This window comes from Microtus oregoni, unplaced genomic scaffold, assembly GCF_018167655.1.
Source record: "Microtus oregoni isolate MIOR12 unplaced genomic scaffold, Mior012 000073F_ref0000255, whole genome shotgun sequence".
Taxonomy (NCBI): Eukaryota; Metazoa; Chordata; class Mammalia; order Rodentia; family Cricetidae; genus Microtus; species Microtus oregoni.
In genome coordinates, this window is record NW_024543986.1 from 2,121,838 (window position 1) to 2,147,580 (window position 25,743).

Below are 25,743 nucleotides of genomic sequence, written 5' to 3' on the forward strand. Positions count from 1 at the left end.
AACAGTGGCACGGGGTTTTGATCCTACTTCATGTTCTGGCTTTGTGGGAGCCTAGGCAGTTTGGATGTTCACCTTCCTAGATATGGACGGCGGGGGGAGGACCTAGGACTTACCACAGGGCAGGGAACCCTGATTGCTCTTTGGACTGGAGAGGGAGGGGTAGAGGAGTGGGGGGAGGGGGAGAAGGGTGGGATGACGGGGAGAAGGGTGGGAGGAGGGGGAGGGAAATGGGAGGCTGGGAGGAGGCGGAAACTTGTTTTTTTTTTCCTTTTCTCAATAAAAAATAAAAGAAAAAAAAAGAATTTCTGGGATTATACTCTTACTCTTATTATAACAACACAGATGAGCAATGACATAGATATGAGGATATTAGACCCAAGTCACTTGTCCCCACAATCAGCTGTTTCATTTGTGCAACAGGTCTCCTTTTGGAAGATCTCAGAAATAGCCTGAGATTTGACATAAAATTATACTGTGGCCCCAATTTCTTCCTTTTCCTCCTCCTTTTTTTTTAAAAAAAATGTTAATTTTAAATTATATTCCCCCCATTCCCTTTCTTTTTTTGCTTCCTTAATTACCTTACTCAGAGTTACTCTGCTGTAGGCACTTTAGTAAGAAACACCCTGCAAATAACTCCTTATCTCGTGGTCTGCTCCTAGGGCAAATTGACAAGATAACTAGCTCAATGTATACTTTTATGGGCAGAAAGAACTTACTTTTCATTTTTTCTTGAGTATACATAGTGATGAAGACCCTGGGTCAGATCTACTTTTGTTTTACTAAATGAACATGCTAAATTGTCTTCTCAGCATTTACATTTACTTCCATATATTAGTTCTGGTATCAGTCTTGTTTAGGGCATCTCCTTTTAGCAGTAGACAGTGATTAGTGCAGAAAAACATAACTGTTCAAACTGTTCAGAATATGTGACTATTGAGGGCTCATCTCCAAGCCGAACACCATAAAAGAAATAATGTAATAGATATAGGATGAAAAGAGTGCTGATTATCCCCATCCTGACCAATGGACCCTGCAAGCTACACGTCCACTCCGCTTACCAAACTCTCCTATCCCCGTCCAACCACAGAGGAACTCTGAATCACAGCTTGCTACTACACAGAGGACCAAGAGGTGAGTGGCCAGCCACCTGACAGAATACTCCACTCTCTAGGCCCTTCATACTGGGGTAAAACCCTGGGATAGACCCCTCACCTGCTTGGATCCTCTAGCCAGCCAGTAGGTGGGTTTCTTTCAGGTAGGCTGCTCCAAAACCCCTGAGACACAGACAGTGCCAGTATAGAGCAGACCAAAAATGTTTCCCAAGACAAGAGACAGCCACTACAAGGATTGAACCAGGATGCAAAGACACTGCCATCATCAATTGAGGGAAGAGATGGGTAGGCACCAGTGCAAGAATTCATTCAATAACCTAAAAAGCAAAATGGTAACACCAGAATCCAGTGGTCATACAATAGGAAGACTTGATCATCATAACACAGAAGGAGCAGAAGAAAATTATTTTAAATGTAACATTATGAAGATGATGGAGACCTTTAAAGAGGTAATGAAAAACTCTTCTAAAGAAATGGATGAAAAGACAAACGAAAAATTGGAAGAAAGTAATAAATCTCTCAAAGAAATTCCTCCCAAAACAAAGAAAACACAATCATATAGGTGAAGCAAGCAGTTCAAGACTTGAAGTCTGAAATAGAGGCAATAAAGAAAACACAAACCAAGGGAATTCTGGACATGGAAAATCTGGGTAAATGAGCAGGAACTACAGAGACAAGTATAACCAACAGAATACAAGAGAAAGAAGAAAGAATCTCAGGTGCTAAAGATACTACAGAGGAAATAGATTTATTGGTCAAAGGAAACATTAAATCCATAAAATTCTTAACACAAAACATTCAGAAAATATGGGACATTATGAAAAAACAAAACCTGAGAATTATAGGGACAGAAGAAGTAGAAAAACTCCAATTCAAAGGGACAGAAAATATATTCACCAAAATTATAGGAGAAAACTTTTCAACCTAGAGAAGGATATTCCTATGAAGGTACAAGAATCTTACAGAACACCAAATAGAATAGATAAAAAAGTCCTCTAGCCATATATGATTAAAAGGCAAACATACAGAATAAAGAAAGAATATTAAGAGCTTCAAAGGAAAAAGGTCAAGTAACATATAAAGGTAAACCTATCAAAATTACACCCGACTTCTCAATGAAAACCATGAAAGCCAGAATGTCCTGGACAGATGTGCTGCAAATACTAAGAGACCATGGATGCAAGCCCAGACTGGTATACCCAACATACTTTTCAATCACCATTGGTGGAAAAAAAAGGATATTTCATGACAAAGCCAGATTTAAAAAAATACCTGTTCACAAACCCAGCACTACAGGAAAGTACTAGAAAGAAAACCCCAACCCAAGGAAGCTAACTGCACCTACAGATCACAGGCAACAGATAACTTCTCACCAATAAAACCAAAAGAAGGGAAACACATACACTACTACTGAAAAATAACAGGAATTAACAATCACTGGTCATTAATATCTTTTAATATTAATGGACTCAATTCACCTAAAAAAGACACAGGCTAAGAGAATGGATATGAAAGAAGGATACAGCCTTCTGCTGTTTACAAGAAATACACCTTGACCTCAAATACAGATTTTACTTCAGAGGAAAGAATTGGGAAAAGACTTTCCAATCAAATGGACCTAAGAAACAAGCTGGTGTAGGTATCCTAATATCTAACAAAATAGACTTCAAACTAAAATAAATCAGAAGAGATGGAGTACTACACTTTATACTCATAACAGTAACAATCAATCTATCATGAGGAAGTCTCAATTCTAAACATATATGCCCCCAATACAAGAGCACTCACATATGTAAAAGAAAAAATACTAAAGTTTAAATTGCACATGAAACTCTACACACTAATAATAGGAATCTTCAACACCCCATTCTCCCCAGTGGACAGGTCAACTGGACAGAAACCTAACAGAGAAATAAGAGAACTAACACATATCATGACTCAAAAAGAATTAACAATCATCTACAGAACATTCCAACATAGAAAAATGACAACACTACCAAAAGCAATTTATAGATTTAATGCAATCCCCATCAAAATCCCAACCCAATTCTTCATAGATCTTGAAAGAATGTTACTCAACTTCATATGGAAAAACAAGAAACCCAGGCTAGCCAAAACAATCCTGCCAGAGGCATTACCATCCCTGACATCAAGCTCTATTACAGAGCTACAGTAATGAAAACAGCTTGGAATAAAAAAGGGGAGGGAGTGGGAACAGGGATTGGTATGTAGAATGAAAAAAGATAGTTTGTTTTCTTTTTAATATATATATGTCAGTTATAGATTTAAGAAAGGTTTCCACAGTTTTACTTTCCTTGTACCAAATGATTATTAGTACAAATTCTAGAAAATGGGTAAATGGTTTTCTTCCTAAAGTTTTATTTAGAGAGACACAGAGTTGAATGAGGAACTTGTTAAGGTCAGGGAACCTGAAAAAGCAGCCCAGTTATCATTAGCTGGTGCACTTTTCTTGCTAGGATTGGTTGACCAAAGGTGACGATTAATTCATTATAGCCATTTCTGCCCTCAATCTCCTGATAAAAGAAACTATTCATGAGTGGGTATTCACTCTAAAGATTTAAAGTAGAGCTGACTGATTCTTTTTCATATATAAAAGCTTAGATTTGTGATTCTTTTAAGATTTCTTGTAAGATTACCTTTTGAGATAAGTAATAAAGTGATTGGTCCTTTCTTTGTAACTGCAAAACACAGCCTGCTAGTACAAGAATATCTTGTTTGCTTACACACTATTAATCTAAAACAAGTTGCTTGAGTGTGAATGTACGCGGGTTCTTGGGATAATTTGTTTTCACCTGTAATATGTAAAATGCTTAATTATGTAAGGGATATGGAAAACATGCTGCTTCTTATTTGCATTCATTGCAATTGTTCACTTGAAAAACAGAATGTAACTACATTGTAATTTTTATATTGTCTGAAAGATTTTGCTGGGGTGTATGAGGTACACAGGAAAGAGTAAAGATAGAGCTAAGATGAATTATAAGGAAAACTTCAAGAATGAGAGAGTTAGAAGGAAACCATCAAGAATGAGAGAAGGAAATCACCAGGAAATTAAATACAGAATATGGAAGAGAAATAAAGAAAAGGTCTGAAGGAAACCATCAAGAAAGTGTCTTTTTCCTTAACCCCCTCAGATAAAAAAGTCATAGTATGAGCCAACTCTGTGGATTCCTTTTGAGCCCTGCACTCTTCCGGAGGCTGCCCTTCCAAGGCAGCAATAGACATGAAAGTGGGGAGGGGACTAGTTGGAAAAAATATGGGAATTATCAGGAGTCGGAAGGGGATAATTGAGGGTAATGGGGAATGAATACAATCATAATATATTATACATGTATGTGAAATTACAAAAAATTAACTTAGTTTAAAATGTTTTGTAGTGTGATAGATAGGAATATTCTAGCAGCTGTTGGGACTTACATTCAGTAAATTTTAGAGTTCTGTATATTAAGAATTGGAGGCTATAAGGAAAAAGAAAATAATAATACTCCTTCCTTGATTATTCTTTGAGTGAATCTTGCTATCATTTAGAAGAACTAATTTCCCAGATTTATTGAGATAAAACTTATAAATACAAGTTTATGTATTTAAAATGTATAATGTGAAAAAGGAAAAAAGAATATATGTATAATATCTTACCACAAATGTATATATTTATACACACACATACATAAACACACACATATATATGTAACAAATATAATCAAAGAAAAAGAGGCATGCGAGGGGTTCAAGGGAGGATAACTAGGAGGTGCTGCAGGGAAGAAAGAGATGGGAAAAGTGGTGTAATTCTAATTCAATTAAAAAAGGTAACATCCACACATGAGAAGAAACGTGACAAAAAATGTTTAGCCCTAAATGGAGCATACATATCACTCCTTTCCTCCCAAGGTTCAGGGGTCATTGTAGAAGAGGAGAAAAAAAAGAGTGTAAGAGCCAGAGATGGTAGAAGACTTCAAGTGTCTTTTGAACACAACAGAGTTGCTGCACATATGAATTCACAGTAGATGCAACAGCATGAACAAAACTTGTACAAGCCTAAGTCAGACCAAATCCTAGCATGAAGATGGGAGTTGGATACGAGCCTATCCCTACCTGTGAAACTACTGACAATTGTTAGCTGCTGAGAGAGGGTGAGAGTTTTCCCTATGATTATAGCTCCCTGGTAAGACTACCATGCTCCAGTGGAATACCACATATCTAAGAACATTTGGGCAGCAAAAATTGGTCTCAACAACTTAGGCAAAAGGGAATATAAAGTTGAGAAGATGGCCCCACTCTTCCCTGCTCCCATTGGTCTCCTATTTCTCTGCTAGTTCGTCTTCTACTCCCACGTGCATGTGTGTGCTCCATCTTTCTTTTTGAGTTCACATCTAGAAAGAATTGGGGTATGATTATGATCAAAAAATGTATGAGACTCACAAAGAACTAATAAAAATTGTAACATACAGTGTTTTATAAACACATGCATTATGAGTGTATTTTTATTAATACATCTACCATCTCACATAATTATTGTTATTGATTTATACCGTGGATTTATTTCTGAGGTTTTAGTACTGTTCCATAGGTCTATTTATCTGTTCTTTATAGCAGTACCAAACTATTTCAGTGGTTGTAACTTTGAAAAGTATTTTGGTATCAGGAAGTATGATACATTCAGGTTTGTTTTTATTAAGATTGTTTTGGACTATTTTGGGATCTCTGTACTTCCATACGAGTTTTAATATTTTTCCTATTACAATGAAAAGTGTCATTGTAATTTTTATAGAGATTGCACTGAATCTTTTGCTTTGGACAAACCCTGAAATCTATGAGGATATTCTGGAGAAAATTTGAGGGTTAATGTCTGAAAAGTTAGGAAGCTGTATGTGAAGAGAAACATTTATCTGAGGAAAGGGAGTTTAGTGAGAATGACAAAAGCAGTAAGATCAAGAATCGTCATTTGCTGAGAGCGTACTTTCTTTGAGCACATTGCTCAGTGCTTTGTTAGCATTATTGATAATATGTTTTCACTTAACAAGTACCTGCTGTGCACTTAGTTTGTGACAAGCACTTGTCTAAGCACTAGCAATAGCATTAGCGAACAAAACAAATCATTTCGGGGGTGCAGCTCAACTCACAGGTGGTATAATATTTACATAAGGACATGTCTTTTTTTAGTAAGGTGGAATCTGTATATAGTGTTGGATAGATAGAAAAGGTAATTTAGAATGAGCCACGTGGCTATCAGAAGGAATGAGAAGTGTGGAGGTCCAGAGGCAGAAGCAGACTTGGTAGACACCAAGAGTATCAAAGAAACTTGTGTTTTTAGAATAGAATAACAACAACAACAACAACAAAAACCAGAGTAGTGGAAGACATTACAAAGGAAGCAAAGGGCCAGGTTCTGTAGGGCCTGATATAGACAGTTGGAAGTCTTTGGCTTTGACTCTGAGTCAGTGGGGGACTGTTAGAAGGCTCCAGATAATGACTATGATCTGAGCCATGATTTAAGAAAATGTCTCTGACTGTTTTTCAACAGGGAAAGAATGAAACATGGAGACCAGTGAGGAGGCTAGGCCAAGAATCTAGATGACAGATGGGGCCAGCTTTGCCAGAGAGGTGGCTGGGAAAGTGAAAGGAAGTAGGTGAATTCTGGGCTTCGCTTGAAGACAGAGACAGAATCTGCTCACTTAATTGTCTCAGCAGCATGAGAAAATAAGACTAATCCTGAGTTTTAGAAGAAGTAAGCCAAAGGTTAGCAACCTTTCCCAGAGCACACAGTTGCTGGCTGGCTGGAGTGAGGTGCACACTATTCTGTCAACAGCATTTCCAGTGACCTATGCTAGAGACTTCATAGCCCCTTTATCTCATGAGTATGGCCAGTGTGCAAAGAATCCTGTAATGGGTGAAAATTCCTGTGAAGACATGGCCATTAAATAACACTTGGAACCTGTGACTATGATCTTATTTGGAAAAAGGCTTTTAGCTGATATAATTGTGGGTCTACAAGATAGGGAAATTATCTTGGGTTCCGGGTTTGCTCTAAATTCAGTGACTAGTGACCTTGTAAGAGCAGAGGAAAAAAGAAGTCTGAGAGAAGACAAAGGGCAAACATAGGAGTAATGCAAGAGACTAGGATCAAATTCTCACCTAGACCTTCAGAGAAAAATGACCCCATGCACGCTTTGCATTTAGACTTCTGACATCCTGACTGTGGGATAGTATGGATTATAATAATAATAATAATAATAATAATAATAATAATAATAATAAGGGTTTTTGAGACAGTGTTTCTGTGTGTAGCCCTGACTGTCCTGCAACTCACTCTGTAGACTAAGCTAGCCTCCAACTCACAGAGATCCACCTGCCTATGCCTTCCAAATGCTGGGATTAGAGGTGTGTGACATTACTGCCCAGCAGACTTTGTTATTTTAAGTTGCCAAGTTTGTGGTAGTTCATTAGCACAGTTCCATCTTTGTAAATAAGAGTCAGATAAGAAGTGAAGCTCTCTTCAGCTCTACAAGAATAAATCGGGGGCAAACATTCTCATATAAACTTCTGGAACCTCATCTCTTCATCTCCACATTACAGGGGGACAAAGTCATTCCTGGTTGGGTATTGGGGAAGAGTCATTTCCATAATAGGGCTGGTGAGAGGACTCAGTGAGTAAAAGAGCTTCTGCTGAGCCTGAGGACCCAAGTTTAACCCTCAGAATCCATCTGGTGGAAGGACAGAACCAACATTGACAAGTTCTCATTTGCCCCAGCACATGGGGCATGGCACCCATGCTCGCCTTCTCTGCCAAAATATAAATACATGAACAAATGTAGATACTATTAAATTCCACATGCTTGAAGTGTTTTTAGGACTAAAGGCACATAGCACACCAACTCTGTGTTGAGTGGGGACAGATGGATATCCTCAGAAGGAAAGAAATCAAATGGAATTAGTGTCAAAGGAGTCTTCCTGAGGATATTTAAATCTCAAGTTGTTACCCAGTCACTTTAAGCCTTTTATATCTGCAATACATGTGAATGACATATATTAGTCCATTTAATTATTCTGAGTTCAGGCAAATTAGTTTAGATTTAAATGAGAAGATTTTTTAAAATAGACTTTCATCGGCTGAGTGTGATTCACGTGAACCTGGCATGTCTGTGACTTTGGTTAGGGGAAAGTCTCAGATTTCCTATGCTGTGATAAACCTCAAACTCATAGAAAGTGCTGACAGCTCATTTCTTAGAGGGTTTCTGAAGGCTGTTGTGCATTAGTTTGGCTGAACAGTTGGGAGGAAAGCAGGTTTTCAGCTAAGATGCTATCATGAAACAGATTGGAGTAGCATTCTGCTGCTTGTGACAGAATAAAAGCTCTCTCTATAAGACTGAGCAAGGGACAGTGTGATGGCTTGAAAATATGTCTGGAAGTTCTTAACTTTCATCCTGTTGAGAACAGGTTGTGTCCTGCTTTAGGGGTAAGTACATTTTCAAGTATTTGGCTCCATTTTGCAAGCATATGCATAGATAGGGAAATTCTGCACCTTGTGTGCATGTAGACACTTCACATGTTCAACACCACTAGCACAGATCGATAACTAACTTTTCTAAAGATGGAAAAGTACCACCATATCAACAAACCAACGTACATTAGGACCCTATGAACACAAGACTTTAACAAGCACATCAGACTGAGGAGGGGTGTGACATCCTTATCTGGACCCTATAAAGAGTCTTTTATAATCAATTTTTATATACAGGATTTTTAGTATCATTTTACATTAAACAAACATTAAATTTACTTTAAACTTGTTTTGCTTTACTGTCTTTAGACTTAATATTGACAACAGATACAGAGCACAGTGTGATGGGAAATAAAAACTGTTCTCTCTCTTCAAGCTTGTCCCTGTAATGAATTACATCTGTAGTAAGCATGACTGACCAATAAATTGTGTATCTTAATTATCTGTAACAGTTTATAATAAATTAGTAACTCTACCATAGCATTAGGATTTTATAATTTTTTTCCATGTTAAGTTTGAGCTTAAAAAATAAAATTCTTTAATTAAGAGCCTTTAGTATCAAATGAAACCTAAATCATAAATATAGCTCACAGAGTGACAGGGGACCTCAGTTTTTTTTTTCTGCTCCTTTTATGATATACGTTTACAAATACCAGTTATTTTTTATGACTCAGTTTTAAAACAAACCATCTTGGAAGCCTGGCATTGCCTCCTTAGTCTAGTAAATGGGAGATACAATGACAAGCAGAGGGCTGAGTGGGTACTGCCTAAGTTGTGGTCACTTTAACCATGTTTCCCACCATTATGGAAATGGGATAAATTGATTTTGTGTACTGTTTTGCTCTTCTATATTTTATTAATTTCCATTCAAATATCCATTATTTTACACTTTTTGCTTGTTTTAGGTTTATTTATTCCTTTATCCCATTGCCTTGAGTCAAAAGGTCAGGTTAAAAGATGTGTGTTTATGTGTTTGTGTGTCTTTGTATGTATGAGCGTATGTATATGGGAGCTGGAAGAGCCCAGAAGAGATCACATCCCTTGAACCTAGAGTTGCAGATGGTTGTGACTCCTGAATGTGGCTTGCAGGACATAAACTGGGTCCTTTGCAAGAACAGTAAGGGCTTGTGACTGCTGCATCATCTCTCCAGCCCCGTTTTCTTGGTTCAGAAACAGGCACTCATAGTTTAAAATTGTCCCTAAGCACTAATTTAGTAATGTCTTATAGATATTCATATATTTTTGTCTTCATTTGCATTTCTATTTCTAACATATTCTCTCTGTAGTTGAACTTTCAATTCTCTTGCCTCAGCAGTTCAATTGGCTGGGATTGTAGGCCTTCACCACCATTTATGGTGTTTTCAATATATATTCTAATTTCCCTTTCTAATTTCTTCTTTTACACATTGTTATACTATTTAGTTTAGACAGATTTTTATTTTCATATATTTCCTTGCTATCGACTTCTAACTTCATTCCATTGTGGTTAAAGTGCATACTTAATTCTACACTTTTCTTTGCTTTTTCTTCTTGCCAGTGTATGATCTAACATGGAGAATGTTCTACATTCACCTGAGAAGAATGTTCTGCTACTCTTGGGTGGATTGTAGTGTAGATGTATTTCTGAGACTATTTGCTTCTTAGTGTTGTTAGAATCTTTTATCTCACTGTTAACTTCTCTCTAGTGTCCTAATCCCTACTGAAAGTAGTTGCTGAAATCTCCAATTAGTATTTTGAATTGTCTATTATATCTGTGACTTTTTTCTTCATATACTTTTTCTGTTATTACATGATCACGTTCGTGATTGTGATCAAATTCCTATTACAATCAACCCTTTCATCAATAGAAAGCATTCTTTATTCTGTAATGTTTTTGTTTTAAAGTGTATTTTGTCAGATACTTATGTCGCCACTCTAACTTTCTTAGGCTTGCAATTTATATCTTGTATATTTTCCCAGTTTTTTTTAATTTTCAGTCTATCTGTTTATTTTTTGAGATACACAGTTTAATAGATTAACTTATCATCCTTACATTCTCAGGGTGAATGGAAATGAACTCGTTGCCATGTTCAGAAGTGTACCAAATCTGGAGGCAATGTAATTAGGGAGAATGGAAAGAGACCTATTCTTCCTCAGTGATGATAGGCTGGAGATGATACCGTTTTCTTTTTCTCCCTCTGGGCTGCAGGGTCCTTAAGTTTAGAGCTTCTTCACACCCTTGCACAAAGGACTGAAGAGAAGGGACCAAATGATTTAGGCATAGAAAGAGTCAGAGGAAGGAAGTCACATGAATCAAGAAGGATGAGCAGGGCATACAGGCCTTTAATGCCAGCACTGGAGAGGCAGAAGTTTGGGGATCTTTGTGTGTTTAAAGACAACCTGGTCTTTAAAAAAAGTAAGGGAAGACTCCTTCCACGTCCCCTCCCCTACCCCACAATCCACCACTATGACATCAGAGTGGTGGTCCAATCATTTGGCTATGGAACATAGTATAATTTACATATGACTACCGATTGGCTGAAGGGCATAAGCCCGCCCCCAAGATGACGTTTGTGTACAGATAGTTTCCAGAGAAACCTCAGTTTGTGCTGGCGGTTAGACAAGCAGAGTGCTGCTCCTCTACTGTCCTTAAAAAAGAGCTAAATTTGGTAAACAATCGGGAGATTTGGTCCTGGTTGTAGAACTAATTCAGACAATAGACTTGTAGGATGTGTGTCCAGTCCATTTTCCCAGATAATACTAGAAAACCTGGGAATTCGTTAGTATTACTTAAATGAGTTCCAGAAAGAAAGGACCTCATGTTCGTGACCAACATTTTGGGGAAGGAGATGACTTCGGGAAACAGACAGCAAGCTACAGGGAAGTCAGAAAGGTGAGAAATCGCCCCTCAGAACAAAAGTCAGCCGAACCGAGGAATCGTCAACCAGCTCTTCCAGGAAGACCACAGGGTTGCCCTGCCACAAAAAGTCGCTCAGTGGAGAGAGGTCGCTCCCATCGGAAATCCCGACGAACAGAGAAAAATCCCTCCCACGAGAGGTATCACATTGCAGATAAAAGTCCCACTGCTGAGAAGCACTGCACTACAGTTAAGAGCACCTTGGCTGAGAAGCCTTTGTTGGCTGAGAAACATCGTGCTACAGAAAAGAGTTCCTCTGCCAGGAAACACCATTCTCTTGGAAAACATCATACTATGGGGAAATTTTCCTCTGCCGGAAAGTCCCCCTCTGACAGGCGCCTCCCTGGGAAGAAGCGTCGCTTCTCTGAGAAAAGACATTCATCTGAGAAGCATCTCTCTCTTGAGAAAGATCTTCCTACACAGAGAGTTCGCCTTATCAAGAAAAGCTGTGTTACAGAAAAACGTCACTCTACAGAGGAATGTGGATTCCCTGAGAGAGGCCGCCCTAGCATATGATGTCAACCTGTAAAGAAAGGACTTTCTACTAAGAAGAGTGCATCTACTGAGAAAGGTTACTTTGATGGGAAAGGTCGCTCTACTGAGAACTATCACCCTGAAGAGAAAGATCCCTCGGTCAAGAAATTTATTTCTGCGGGGAGCAATCACCAGCAAGAGAGAGGCTATTCTGTGAAGAGAAGACTCTCCACAGAGAAGAAAGGTCACCCCAAGGGGAGAGTTCGGCAAGCTAAAAAAAGTGACCTGGCAGGAAAGGGTCGCTCACCAGAGAAGACTAGCACTGCAGTGAGAGGTTGCCTCTTCAAAAGCTGCCCTGCCAAAGAAAGTCATTTATCTAAAAATGGTAACTTTGCAAAGAGAGGACCCTCTCCTGGACAAGATCACCGCACAAGGAGGCATCGCTTCAGAAAAAGGTTCTCTCCAGAGGAGGGTTGCTCATTTGAGTGGGGTAACTCTGAGGAGAGAGGACACTCTGCCCATGAAGATTGCCCTGCCGGTAGTGGTCCCTCTATCAAAAGCCTCCCTGCAAAGGAGAGTCTCTCATCTGAGAAAGATAACTGTGTAAAGAGAGGACCATCTCCTGGGAAAGATCGCAGCACAAGGAGGCTTCACCTCAGAAAAAGTTATCCTGCAGAGGAGGGTTACTCAATCTAGTGGGGTAATGTGGTTGCAAGAGGACCCTCTGCAGTTGAAGATCACCCTGCAGGGAGAGGTCACCTTATCAAAAGCTGCCCTCCAGAGGAGAGTCATTCATCAAAGAAAGATAACTCTGCAAAGAGAGGACCCTCACCTGGAAAAGATTGCCCCACAGGGAGAGGTCACCCTCAGAAGAACAGCTGCCCTGCAGAGGAGGGTCTGTCAGTTGACAGGGCTAGCTCGGCAGCAAGAAGACCCTTTGTAGGTGAAGAACATCCTTCAGGGAGTGTTCACCCCATTAATAGCCAATGTGCTGATGAGCATCATTCATCCGAGAAGGGTAACTCTGTAAATAAAGGACCCCCTCCTGGAAAAGACTGCCTCACAAGGAGGCGTCGCCTCAGAAAAAGTTATCCTGCAGAGGAGGGTTACTCATTCAATTGGGGTAACGTGGCTGCAAGAGGACCTTCTGCAGCTGAAGATCGCCATGCAGGGAGGGGTCACCCTCAGAAAAAAAGCTGCCCTGTAGAGGAGTGTCATTTAGATGAAAGGGATAGCCCAGCAGCAGGAAGACCCTTTGCAGGTGAAGATCGCCCTGCAGGGAGTGGTCAGCCCATCAAAACCTACTGGGCCAAAGAGAGTCATTCATCGGAGAAGGTTATCCCTGCAGAGAGAGGACCCTTAACAGGAAAAAAGGGTCATTCAGTTGACAGGGCTAACTATGCAGACAGAGGATCCTTTGCAGCAAAAGATTGCCCCACACGAAGAGGTCAGGCTCCAAAAAAATCTACCTTCCAGAGGAGGATTGCTCACTGGAAAGGGGTAACTATGTACAGAAAGAACCCTCTGCAGGGAAAGATGACCCCACAGGGATACATAGGGCTCCAAAGAAAAGCCAACATGCAGAGAAACATCTACCTGCTCTGGGAATCTGCCCTCCCCAAACAAGTTGTCCTGCAGAGAAAAGCCTATCTTCCCAGTGCTCTACAGAGAAAATGCATGCTGGGAAGAGAGTTCACTTTGTTGAGAAAACATGCCCTGCAGAGAGAGAACTCTCTGCTGAGAAAGGTCAGATGGAAAAGAAAGTCATCTGTTTTGAGAAAATTCATTCTGGGGAGAGAGGTCAGTCCTCCCAAAGCAGCTACACTGCTGAGAAAGGTAACAGAGTAGAGAGCGGGTACCCTGTCGGGAAAGGTCATCACTCCATGGAAAAAAGCTTTCCTGTGGATAAAACCATCTTCTTCAGGATCGGCGCCTTACATACTAGTGCCAAAGAACATGCAGAATATTCGAGAAAACAGAGTTGGCAGTGGTACCAGCACAGTACCACAGATTCCTCACCAGAATGTGGCTGGGACTGTCACCACTGGTCAATCTAAGCAGGCAGGGAAGGTGAGAATGGGAGTTGAATTGAAGTTGCCTGATGAACTTAAGTCATGTCTTGTTGAGGACTGGGAACTGATAAACAAGCATAAACAGTTATTCCAACTCCCTGCTGAGAAGAATGTAGATACTATTCTCGCAGAGTATGTCACTTTTGTGAAATCACAGGGAAAGGATGATAATAGGGAATATTCTGTTGATGAACTTGTATATTGAATAAGAGAGAATTTCAACAGGATGCTGGGCACCCAGCTGCTCTGCCAGTTTGAAAAGCTCCAGTTTGCTGAAATCCACCTGGCTTATCCTCATATTCCAATGTCTCAGGTTTATGGGGCTCCACACCTCCTACGATTATTTACTCAAATTGGGACTGTATTGACCCATTCCCTCCTTAGTAGGCATAGTCTTATGTGAGTGTCTACCTATCTGTATCATTTCCCTAAATACCTAGCTGAGAATTCCACTTCTCTATTCACTGCCAGCAATTACAAACTGACTGCCAAGCCCTGTGAGGATCAGCTGACCACTCTCTGTTATGACCTGGATTAGTAAACATTTCTATGTTTGCTCTTTTTATTGTAGTTGTTCTTGAAAATTGTCAGAGTATACCAGGACTTAATATTTCAGCTTGCTTATTGTGAACAGAAATAAAAATATTAAATGCTTTATCAGTATTTCAACAACAAATGTTCACTAAAAGAAGTTGTGTTGTTTATTTGACAACATTGCTTGAATGTTGGTGTTTCTATTCTTATGCATTATGAGTTTCTAGTAGGTATTCATATTACATGATAATACACACTCATTCCTAGTGCTGGAAGTTCAACATAATGGATATGCTCCAAACATATGCATACACATAATTTACCACTTTGGAAATCAGTGTGGTGGTTTCTCAGGAAACTGAATGTCAACCTACCTCAGGATCCAGCAATTCCACTTTTTGGAATATACCCAAGAGATGCTCTATCATACCACAGAAGCATTTGTTCAACTATGTTCGTAACAGCACTATTTGTAATAGCTAGAACCTGGAGACAACCTACGTGCCCCTCAGTAGAAGAATGGATAAAGAAGGTGTGGTACACTTTAGAGTTCTACTCAGTGGCAAAAAACAATATCTTAAATTTTGCATGCAAATGAATAGACATAGAAAACACTTTACTGAGTGAGATAACCCAGACCCAAAAAGATGAATATGGTATGTACTCACTCATAAGTGGATTGTAGCCATAAACAAAGGACATTGAACCTATAATTCATGATCCTAAAAAAGCTAAATAAGAAGGTGAACCCAAAGAAAAACATATATTTATCCTCTTGGATATTGGAAGTAGACAAGATTGCCAGGCAAAAGTTGGGAGCGGGGGGTGGGGTGGGGATGGGTTGGGGAGAAGGGGAGATGGGGAGAGGGAAGAGAGAAGGGGAGAATTGGGGAGAGCTTGGGGGAATGAGATGGTTGAGATGAAGGAAGGGTGGATATGGAAGCAGGGAAGAAGATATTATTAAGGGAGCAATTTTAGGGTTGACAAGAGGCTCTAGAGGGGTTCCCAGGTGTCCAAGGAGATGTCCCCAGCTTGTTCCTTGCGCAGCAGAGGAAAGGGTGCCTGAACTGGCCTTATCCCATAGCCACACTGATGAATATCTTGCATATCACCATAAAACCTTCATCTGGTCATGGATGGAGATAGAGACAGAGATCCATATTGGAGCACTAGACTGAGCTCCCAATGTCCAGATGAAGAGCATAAGGAGGGAGAACATGAAAAAGAAAGTCAGGACTGTGAGGGGTATGTCCACCCATGGAGACAGTGGGACTGATCTTATGGGAGCTCACCAAGGCCAGCTGGACTGGGACTGAATGAGCATGTGATCAAATTGGACTTTCTGAATGTGGCTGACAATGAGGGCTGAATGAGAAGCCAATGATAATGGCACAGGGTTTTGATTCTACTGCATGTACTGACTTTTTGGGAGCCTAGTCTGTTTGTGTGCACACCTTCCTAGATCAGGATGGAGGGGGGAGGACCTTTGACTTCCCACAGGGCAGGGCACCCTGACTTCTCTTAAGACTGGAGAGGGAGGGGGAGGTAAATGGGAGGAGGGGAGGAGGTGGAAATATTTATAAATAAATAAATTAGAAAAGAAAAATAAAAGGATTGGAGATATAACTAAGGAGGGCCTGGGTTTACTCCTTGGTTTCAAAAGTGAAAGAATGAAGAAGAATAATAGGAAGGACTGAGGAGAAGGAAAAAGAAGGATTGGTATAAATGAAAGGGGGACTAGAGAGGGGGAGTGGTTGAGGGGGAGGTAGTAAGGGTAGAAGAGAAGTAGGTTAAAAGAAGAAGAGGGGAAGGAAGAAAAGGATAGTTAGAGGAGGAAAGTCTTTAAAGGAAATCATCATTAATCTTAGAACCTAAATAGGTTGTAAAGGTAAATTGTGTGACAAAGTGAATTGGATTTTGATAGGCTTGAGTTGGAGAAGGAATATACAGAGGACTTTTTGCCAATGAAAATACCACATGAATGAGTTGGCAGAGCCTTTGGAGGGCACTCATTCCCAAAATTGTGCTCTTAGTATATCACCACAATGCATCTTATTCTGTCTACCTCCTATTTTGGAGCCCACTAAGTACTTAGATCATCTTTTAAGAGGTTGCTGGGCTCTAGTCTAGGGCTTAGAATGACAAGTGTGAATGTGTCTGTGGTTGTGAAAGATACAGCTAAGTTGCAGTTGTGGGCAAAAAGTGTGGATGTTTTTATGGCTTGCTCATTTGGTAGGCAAATATTTACATTAGGGGCTTTTTGAACAGCCCAAATAAACAGGAAAGCATTCCCAGCACAAGCACCTTGGGGGTAAGTTAGAATAGTCTCTTTAATCCTGGATGTTTTGTTGATGTAAAGAATAAAATATTGCAAAATTTCATCTTATGCAAGTAAAATTTTGCTTGGGGTTTTGAATTAGCCAAGCGCTGCCAGGAATTCAAGCCAGTAATGGCAGATAGAGCTGAAGCAATAGGCAAACTAGTTTTGTCTCTGTCTTTAATTAGTGTCATCCTTAGCACTGTGCAGAAGGGTTACAAAGAGCATTAATTAAATTTGCAGCCGAAACTAAATTGGGACATAATTTGAGGTCTAATGAGACCTATGAGTAACACACAGAGCTAAGGGGAAGAAAAGCAGCCTCTGAAAAAAGTATCCTTTCCTAGCTGGGTACAGGATATCTAGGAACCAAGGGCCCTCACCAAGAGAATATTTCAAGAAAGAAAACAGGATATAATATTAAACTGGCATAAACTAAAAACCTATTCACAGGACTCCTTTATCTTGGATATCTGTGTGTGCTTGCTTTTCTCCTTAAAGAATATTTGTTTTCCCATGGATATTATCTTTGGATGAGTCACAATGTAATAATTGAGATTTTCCCCATGGGTGTGCCTGGCCAAGCAACATCAGTATTGCCTGGGAGATCATTAGAGATCTTTCCCACCCAGACCTAGGCATCATACTCTTGATTTTAATTTGTCTTTTAGACAGAGTCTCAGGTAGTCCAGGTTGGTTTTAAACTCAATATGTTTCTGAGGAAGACCTTGAATTCTGGATCTTCCTGTTTATTCCTTTTGACTTTTGAGTTTTTATGTGCCACCATGTTTAGCTCTTAACTGTATTTTAAACACATGGATCAAAATATCACAGTTTACTGCATGAATTCATATAATTAACTGTTTAAACAAATGATTTTATGTCCATTCACTTTGAAGAACATGTGTAATAAATAAGGGTTTATGCCAGACACATTTAGGTATTCTCTGCGAAACAACAGATTTCTAAAACTGAACATTTGTATTACAATAGTTTCAAAGAATTTCAGGTCCCTTGAAATGGTACTCTAATCATTCCAGCCATGTCCATGGGGTCTTGGCACAGAGGTTGTAAGCAGGAATAGATATTGATGTTATCTGTATTCATTTAGAGCTGTGTCTGGGTCATCCTGGAATGTGAGAGTTAGAACAGACCTGTGAGATGACCTTGTGCTACCCTCCTCATCTTCAGATGGTAAAAAAGAGAAGCAAAATCTCTTGCTTCTACACATCTGTGAATATAAAAATATGGTGTCAGACACTACTGTGGGAATTTATAAGGGACCAGTTGGAACAGATACCCTTGCTTGACCCCTTGGTCCAAGGGCACCCTTCCCACCAGAGGATACTCACCTTTCAGTTGGATAATATAGCATTTTAGGAATCTCCACATGTATTCTTCATTTCATTCCCTGTCTCTAAAATTGAATACCAACACAAAACAAAACAAAACAAAGCAAAAAACCAACAACAAACTAACCAATCAACAAACAAAAAACCTCCACATTTAAAATGAATTTTCTGATTCCTTAAGTCTGGCATGGGCCTCTATAATTTACATCTATGAGGTGAAGAGGGAGAGATGATAAAGGGCGGTTCTTCCTTCCTTGGGTTCTGAGCTATTCCTTGTCTGTTCTTTTTTCTTTTTCTTTTTTCTTTTGACAAGAGAACAAAAGGAAACCACACACTATTTAACAGAAGCAGTTAGTTTTGTAACTTACCATTGCATAATTATTAATCAACCATTCTGCACTTGGTGCTGTGAGGTATTGTGGAAATTACATGGATGAAGAGACCCAAATTGGGCTATCAAAAGACTAATTAATAGTGTGATCATATCATTCATCACCAAATCCATGCCATCATTTGAAAGCCATGGAAGTGTTGACAGTATTTATTTGGGGACAGCAAATGTAAATTAGAGATATATACCAAAGAAGACTGGCATGTAAGATACTGCACTAACAGATGCTTAGAAATACAGCCACCTTAGTTGAATGAAGCAAGTGTTCACATATAGTATCTGTCAATAACACACATGCAATATATTTGGAAAGCATAAAGGAGTAGAAAGTGAGGGTAAGTTTTGCAGAAGAATGGTGTGATGGCAGATCTTGGTTGTCCACTTGACACACTTGAGAAGAAACTCAGAAACTGCCTTCATTAATTAGCTTTGTGATCATATATGTGAGGTATTTTCTTGATTATTTTATGAGATAAGAGATCATAGCCCACTCTAGGCAGTGCCACCTCTATCCAGAGGGTTATGTATAAGAAAGCTAACAGAGGGGGAGCTAGAGGAACAAGTCAATAAGTACTGTTCTTTCATTGCTTTGTGATTCAAGCTCCTGTCTTGAGTTCCTGTCCTGGCTTTCCAGGATGATTGACCATAACTTATAAGCTAAATAAATACTTTTCCTTTCCAAGTTGGTTTAGGACAATGTTTTATCATAGCAACAAATATCAAACTATTACAAATGAGTATTCAAGTTGTGCTTGGAAGTATGGATAAGATTTCAAATGGTGTAGTGTTTCAGGAAGTATTCTGAGCACAGTGGCAATGAAATTAAAAATACAGAGAGTGTGAGGGAGGATGGTCACCAGCTGATGTAGTTGGGAGCTAAATAGGTCAAAGGTGTATAGCATAAGACAAAAGAAGGACACAAGTCATGGTGAGAGAAGTGGAGCTAAAATGTTGGCTTGTCATCAACTAGATATGTGCAGTTTGTGTTAATATATGTGGCTCAGTGATTGAGAACAAGCAGAGTTCTTTTTTTATTTTTCTCTCACATATTATATCCCAACTGCAGACTCTCTTTTCAGTCCCCCTATCTCCTCTCTCCCCCTAAATCCATTTCTCCTCCACTTCCCTTCAGAAAAAAAAGCAGACAAGTATTAATAAATAGTTTTGTTTATTTCATGAGTTAGTTAAGGTTCATTTCCTGATTGGTTTGTACTTTTGACAAGTATAAATTAGATGTAACTGGGTCTATTTTACAAAGTTGGGTTCTGTGACAGTTAAGAACTCCATTAATGTCTCTAGCCTGTTAAATGAAAGATTCGGTCCTTGGCATGAGAAGGTACAGAGCTTCTCAAGGAAAAAGAAATAAGGACTTAATTCTAACCTGAATTGTCTCTTTAAGTTGTGGTACCTCATTGGATTGAAAAAGTTTTCTGTGAGAATATGTTTTCTCTCTGTGGATGTGGTCGTATTACATAAGTGCCCTACCACTGAGCTACAGGCTCAGTCCAAGGATAGATGTAAGTTCCTACAAAGAAAAGAAGAAAACAGAGTCACATTGAAAATCCTTCCTTTATTTCAATGACTTTCATCTTACTTTGCAACTCACCTTGTCAATATGCCATTGTTTTCAATATGTTGTTGCTGGTTCTCAACCTTCATCAACCTTGACCCACCAGCAACAGTGGCTCACTACATTTTATTAAAATGTGGTCTTGAGATCACTGTCCTTCATCCTTAGCACCTGTTCCTTTTTAATGTTTGTCATGGGCTTCACTCTTCCTCCAGAAACTTGTTTTTGACTGTTCTTGAGTCTCTTCTCTCCCATGGTTTTCCTCATCCCTTTATTGATTTTATCCAATATGAAGGGTTTAAGTACCATTCTGTCTCATGATCTTGTTCCTGGATGTGGGGCTTAGTATGAACTATGTACTAGTTGGTATCACTTGAGTAAAGATGACTCCAACTTCAAATGCTTAAATATTAACTCAGATATTTTTCCATGACATTTCCACAGAACAACAAAACCACTAACACATATTTTAGAATGTCTCCAGGATAGAACCTGACCACTCACTTCTCTCTATTTCCCTTGTCCAGTATCTTCACATACTCTTGAAATGCTTTAATTATCTCTTAGGCCCATACTGTCTTCTATAGTCTGTTCTGATTACAGTGGTCAGAAGCCACAGGTGTCTTAGGAATTTGTGTCTGATCGTATTATACCTCCAGTCAAAACTCCTCCATGGCTTTTCTTTTCATTTTATGCAAATGTAAAAGGTCTTATTTCGTAGGCTGTTCCTAGAGTTCATTCTACTGATACCTCACTTGGTTTTTGAGTACTATAAACATAATCCTGTCTCAGGGCATCTGTACTGACTAGGCCTTCTCCCTGTAGTGTTTTTTCTTCAGGTACATGTGTGACTTACTCCTCTTTCTCATCAACTTGGAATATTTGTTCATCATTTACTGCTGTGGGTTGAACTTTATGAGAAGCAGCCTGGGAGATGGTGTTTAGCATACAGAAAGCTTAGCAGGGGGTGCTCTTGGAACCAACAGGTGAGGAAGAAACTGGTAGTAAGTACAAGTAGGCAGAAAAAAAGTCAACTGGGGTAGACCTCATGGCAACTTTTGACTGTCTTTAGAGCCAAAAGGCATGCAAAAATTGTTCTCCATTGACCTGAAGAGTTTATATTCTGCCTCCCTTTTTTTTTCCTCTTCTATGAGGATTATCCTTGGGTAAAGTGACATTGTGTGGCTGAGGAACACCCTGAAGATGTTCTTAGCATTTCCAGAGATTGAGACATAAATTCTTAGAAGGAAAATCTGGACATGACATGGCTATTGTTGTCATCTTTCTGAGGTGATGTGGGAGTGTCATATATCAATCTGTTGATTTCATTGGTTAAGTAATAAACAAACTTCTTGGGCTCATAGCTTAGAACATAGGTGGGTGGAGTAAACAGAACAGAATGCTGGGAGGAAGAGAAAGTGAGGTAAGACGCCTCAGACAGAGACGCCATGCTCCGCTCTCCCGAGCAGACGCACATGATGAAGCAAGCCGCCAGGTCAGACATGCTGAATCTTTCCCTGTAAGACCAGAGCTACAGAGTTTATGAGAGATGGGTTGATCGAGATATCAGAATTAGCCAGGAAGGGCTAGAGCTAATGGGCTAAGCAGAATGGGCCAAGCAGTGTTTAAAAGAATACAGTTTGTGTGTTGTTATTTCAGGGCATAAGCTAGCCAGGTGGCCGGGGTGCTGGCGACGCAGCCCAGTGCTCCTATTACTACACTGAGGTATTATTCTGACTACACTATTTCTTCTTGAAAACAATGTGAACTCTCTTCCTTTTTTTTTTTTTTTTTGGTCTCCATCAACTAGAAAGCAGGGATCAGGAGTGCAGAGATTCTTTTAACTAATGTTTTATTTACTTTGTATTTATTATTTGAAGATTTCATACAGGTACAAATATATTTTGATCATATCTACTCCTACTCCCTCCCCCCAACTCCTCATATCTCACAACCAAATGCTCCTTTCTCCTAATTTTATGTACTATTGTTTTTTAATAACCCAGAGTCCAAAAAATGGTGTCCAAATGTGCATGCGTCGGCAGAGAGCTCGCATTAGGGAATTTTCCTAATATCTGGAGGTTCCACCGAGATAGGGTGGTCTTTCCGTATGGCCTCGAAAACCCCCTAGTCTACAATCTGAGCTCTTCACACCACACTAAAACCGGCTCCTGGGCCATAGTGGCTGTGTCTTGGTGAGTCCCTTTTTCTTGTCTCTATGCTATGGAGTTTTGGAAGGACCTATTCACACTTATTTTTGTCAATTGTCAGACTCTTCTTGAAGCCATGAGCTCATGCCAAGAGTTTGATCTCAGCAGTGGCTAGACTGGCAAGACAGGGCCTAGCTTAGATGGACTTTGTTTGCTTTAGGGATGTTTAGCATTCAATTTCCATGACCCAGTTAGGCCTAAGAGCTATTTTAGCAGACACACTGTAATAGACTTAGGCCACATGGTTGGGCATAGACTTTAAAATGGGCACTTGCAGTTCAAAGCCAGATTTGCTGTAGCCCTTGGTACGCCTCTTACAAAATCTTTATAGATTGAGCCTGTGCAATACAATCTTTCCCGAATGGCTAATTTCCGTATGCACTAAGATTTGGCCTCAATAGTATCTTGACAATGGAATGCATACTGTCCTCTGGGACCTAGAAAATTTTTGTTGCCGTAAGGAAAAATGGGCAGAGTCCATGGTTTTTGGGCTCTGCGCTCCCACCTTTCCCTTAGTAGCCAGTGTCTGGCAACACCATGCTGACAGAGGGGCTGGCCCCACCCCTACTCCCTCAAGCCCACACTACCCAACCCCTTCCTGTGGAGCAACATTCTCCACAGTCCTCTCCTTCCCTTCCCCTTCCCTTCCCAATCCAGAGGTTCAAGGTCAACTTCTACCTTACCTACCTTCCCCTCCCCCTCCTACCTCCTCTCTCCACCTTTGGACACCCTCTGTGCACTGGGCTAACCCCTCCCAATCCTCCCCAGTCTCCTCCCATACCAGATCCCATCATAGCTCTGGCCTTTTCTGTCTGCTCCAGAAGGTGGCGGGAGCCAACGGCATTATAAAAGTTCATGTTCCCTTTTCTCTTCCAGATCTCTCTCAGATAATATGCAGCTACTAATCCTTCTACTTAAAGGTAAGAAAGCTTGGGGGGGGGGTCCACAAACCCCTATACGGAAATTGGTAAAAATGGACTTTACATTGCTACAACAGGCAGCTAATGTACAGGTCCACACCTTAGCAGCTGACCTAAGGTTGCTCGAATAGGGACAAGGGAAGCCAACCACAAATCTCTACCCTGATAGAGCCCAGCCTAATTCAGCCTCACAAGCAAGGTGTTTCAAGTGTGGCCTAAATGGTCACATAGCACTATATTGCACTACACTTCCTCCGAGGTTACACTGGAAATCACAATGCCCGCATGTGGGCTTGTCCTCTATGTCACGCCACAGAGGTCCGGCCTCACCAACATCGACAAGTGAAACTGTGCCAGCCTTCGAACTTCTCAGCCTTGCAGAGGATTGACGCTGCCCAGACTTAGTATAGCCCGTAACCCTATCCGAGCCTAGGGTAAAGCTCCAAGTAGCGGGTTAGTCCATTACTTTAATTTTGGACACCTATTCTGTTCTAACATCTCACTCAGACCTTACATTCCCCTCACCAATTTCAGTTATGGGGGTAGACAAAACCCGTTCCTTCCCACTTAAAACTTTGCCACTGCCCTGCATTCTTGCAGGACATTTTTTTTCTCTCATTCTTTTTTAGTGATACCTGCTTGCCCAGCACCTTTACTGGGTTGAAATATCCTTAGCTGCTTCCCCAAAACTTTGTTCCACTTCTTGGAGCCCCTTTTTGACTCCACCCATCCCCGAGATCATATTTTACAGGTTCACTCCTCCTGCCAGATGTGTGCCCAGGCCAACCCACAAGGGGATCTCCACATATGTCAGTTTCTACACCAACTTTGCTGACGCCAACCAGGCAAAGATTGGCAGATTGATTTTACTCATATGCCTACTCATAAAAAAACTCTGTCATCTCTTAACACTTGTGGACAGGATGGACAGAAGCATTTCCAGCCTCCAGGGAAACCATAGATGTGGTGGGTCATGTACTCCTGGACCACATCATTCCTCAGTTGGGTGTCCCACAAACCATCCAGATGGACAATGGGCCAGCCTTCATTTCCAGGGTCATTGAGCTCATGTCAGAAGTTCTCAACATCTCCTGAAAATTCCACACCTTCTACCATCCACAACCCTCGGGAAAAGTGGAGAGGGCCAACGGTCTCATCAAACAACAACTAACCAAGTTCTCCATTGAACTCAGGTTATCTTGGCCCTCCCTTCTCCCCACTGCTGTTACATGCCTCAGGGCCACCCCATATTCCCCTACAGGCCTGAGCCCTTTTGAGCTGCATTATGTCAGGTCCTTTCTCCTTAACTATCACCTTCCAGTTGAAACTCCTCCACTGATGGGGTACCTACCCTATGAATCCCTTTAAAGGTCCATTCTCCATTCATACGCTGACAGTTGTCTCCCTGCCACCACACCAGTGGACCCTAATGCCCCTAAACCTGCCCCACTCTCCCCAGGGGACAGAGTACTCCTCAAACAGTTAACTCCTAGGTCTCTCAAACTTCGATGAACAGGAACTCATATGATAATCCTCACCACCCCCTCGGCTGCCAAGCTCTTGGGACACCCATGCTGGTACCATCTCTCCAGGCTCAAGTGGGTACCTACTCAGGACACTTGATACCTGCCTTGTTACCTCCCCAAAGGAACAAATGCTTTCCATCTCTGGGATGACAGTACATGGGATGCTTTTCCAGCCACACCTCTCACTGAGCGTGGATGGACCTACCAACACCTACCTCTCCCCTTCCCCACGTTGTCCTATGCCCGCAGGAAGTAGACAGACTTGAGTCAACATCCCTTTTTCCTAAGAGAGCCTAAATTATTGCTCACAATTATCACTTCAATTTCCTGTCATCCCTATATCCAAGAGTCTAGAATGTTAAGTTGTGAGCATAGCCCCCAGCCCCCAGCCCCCAGGCCTGAGAGTTGTATTGGTCTGGACTCCAAATCCCAGCATGCCAAGTCAGGACCACTCCCACAGGGTATTTAAGATAGCTTCCAAAGGAGAAACATGCCCCCCCCCCCCGCCCCATGTTCATGGCCTTCCAGTTTCCCCTCAGGGCCATCCAAGAGTGCAGGAATCCCATTAAACCTGGATATTTTTAATTTGGCTTGTTGTGATTTGGCTTGATTGGGATTTTTGCATCGGTAGAGAGCTTGCACTAAAAAAAAAAAATCCTAACAATGTGTGTATGTGTAAAATACCCACAGAGGCCCAAAGAGGATGTCTTATTCTCCAAAACTGGAATTACAGATGCTTATGAACTTCCATGTGGGTGCTTGGAATTTAACCTGGGTCCTCTGTGAGAGCAGCTGGTACTTTTAACTGCTGAACCATACCTCCAACCCCTACCTTCAACACACATTTTTA

At 40.7% G+C, this 25,743-nt stretch overlaps 1 pseudogene; it reads left to right on the forward strand.

The window, feature by feature from the left end:
- Positions 1–14,056: 14,056 nt before the first annotated feature.
- LOC121441117 lies at positions 14,057–14,611 on the forward strand (annotated as a pseudogene).
- Positions 14,612–25,743: the final 11,132 nt, after the last annotated feature.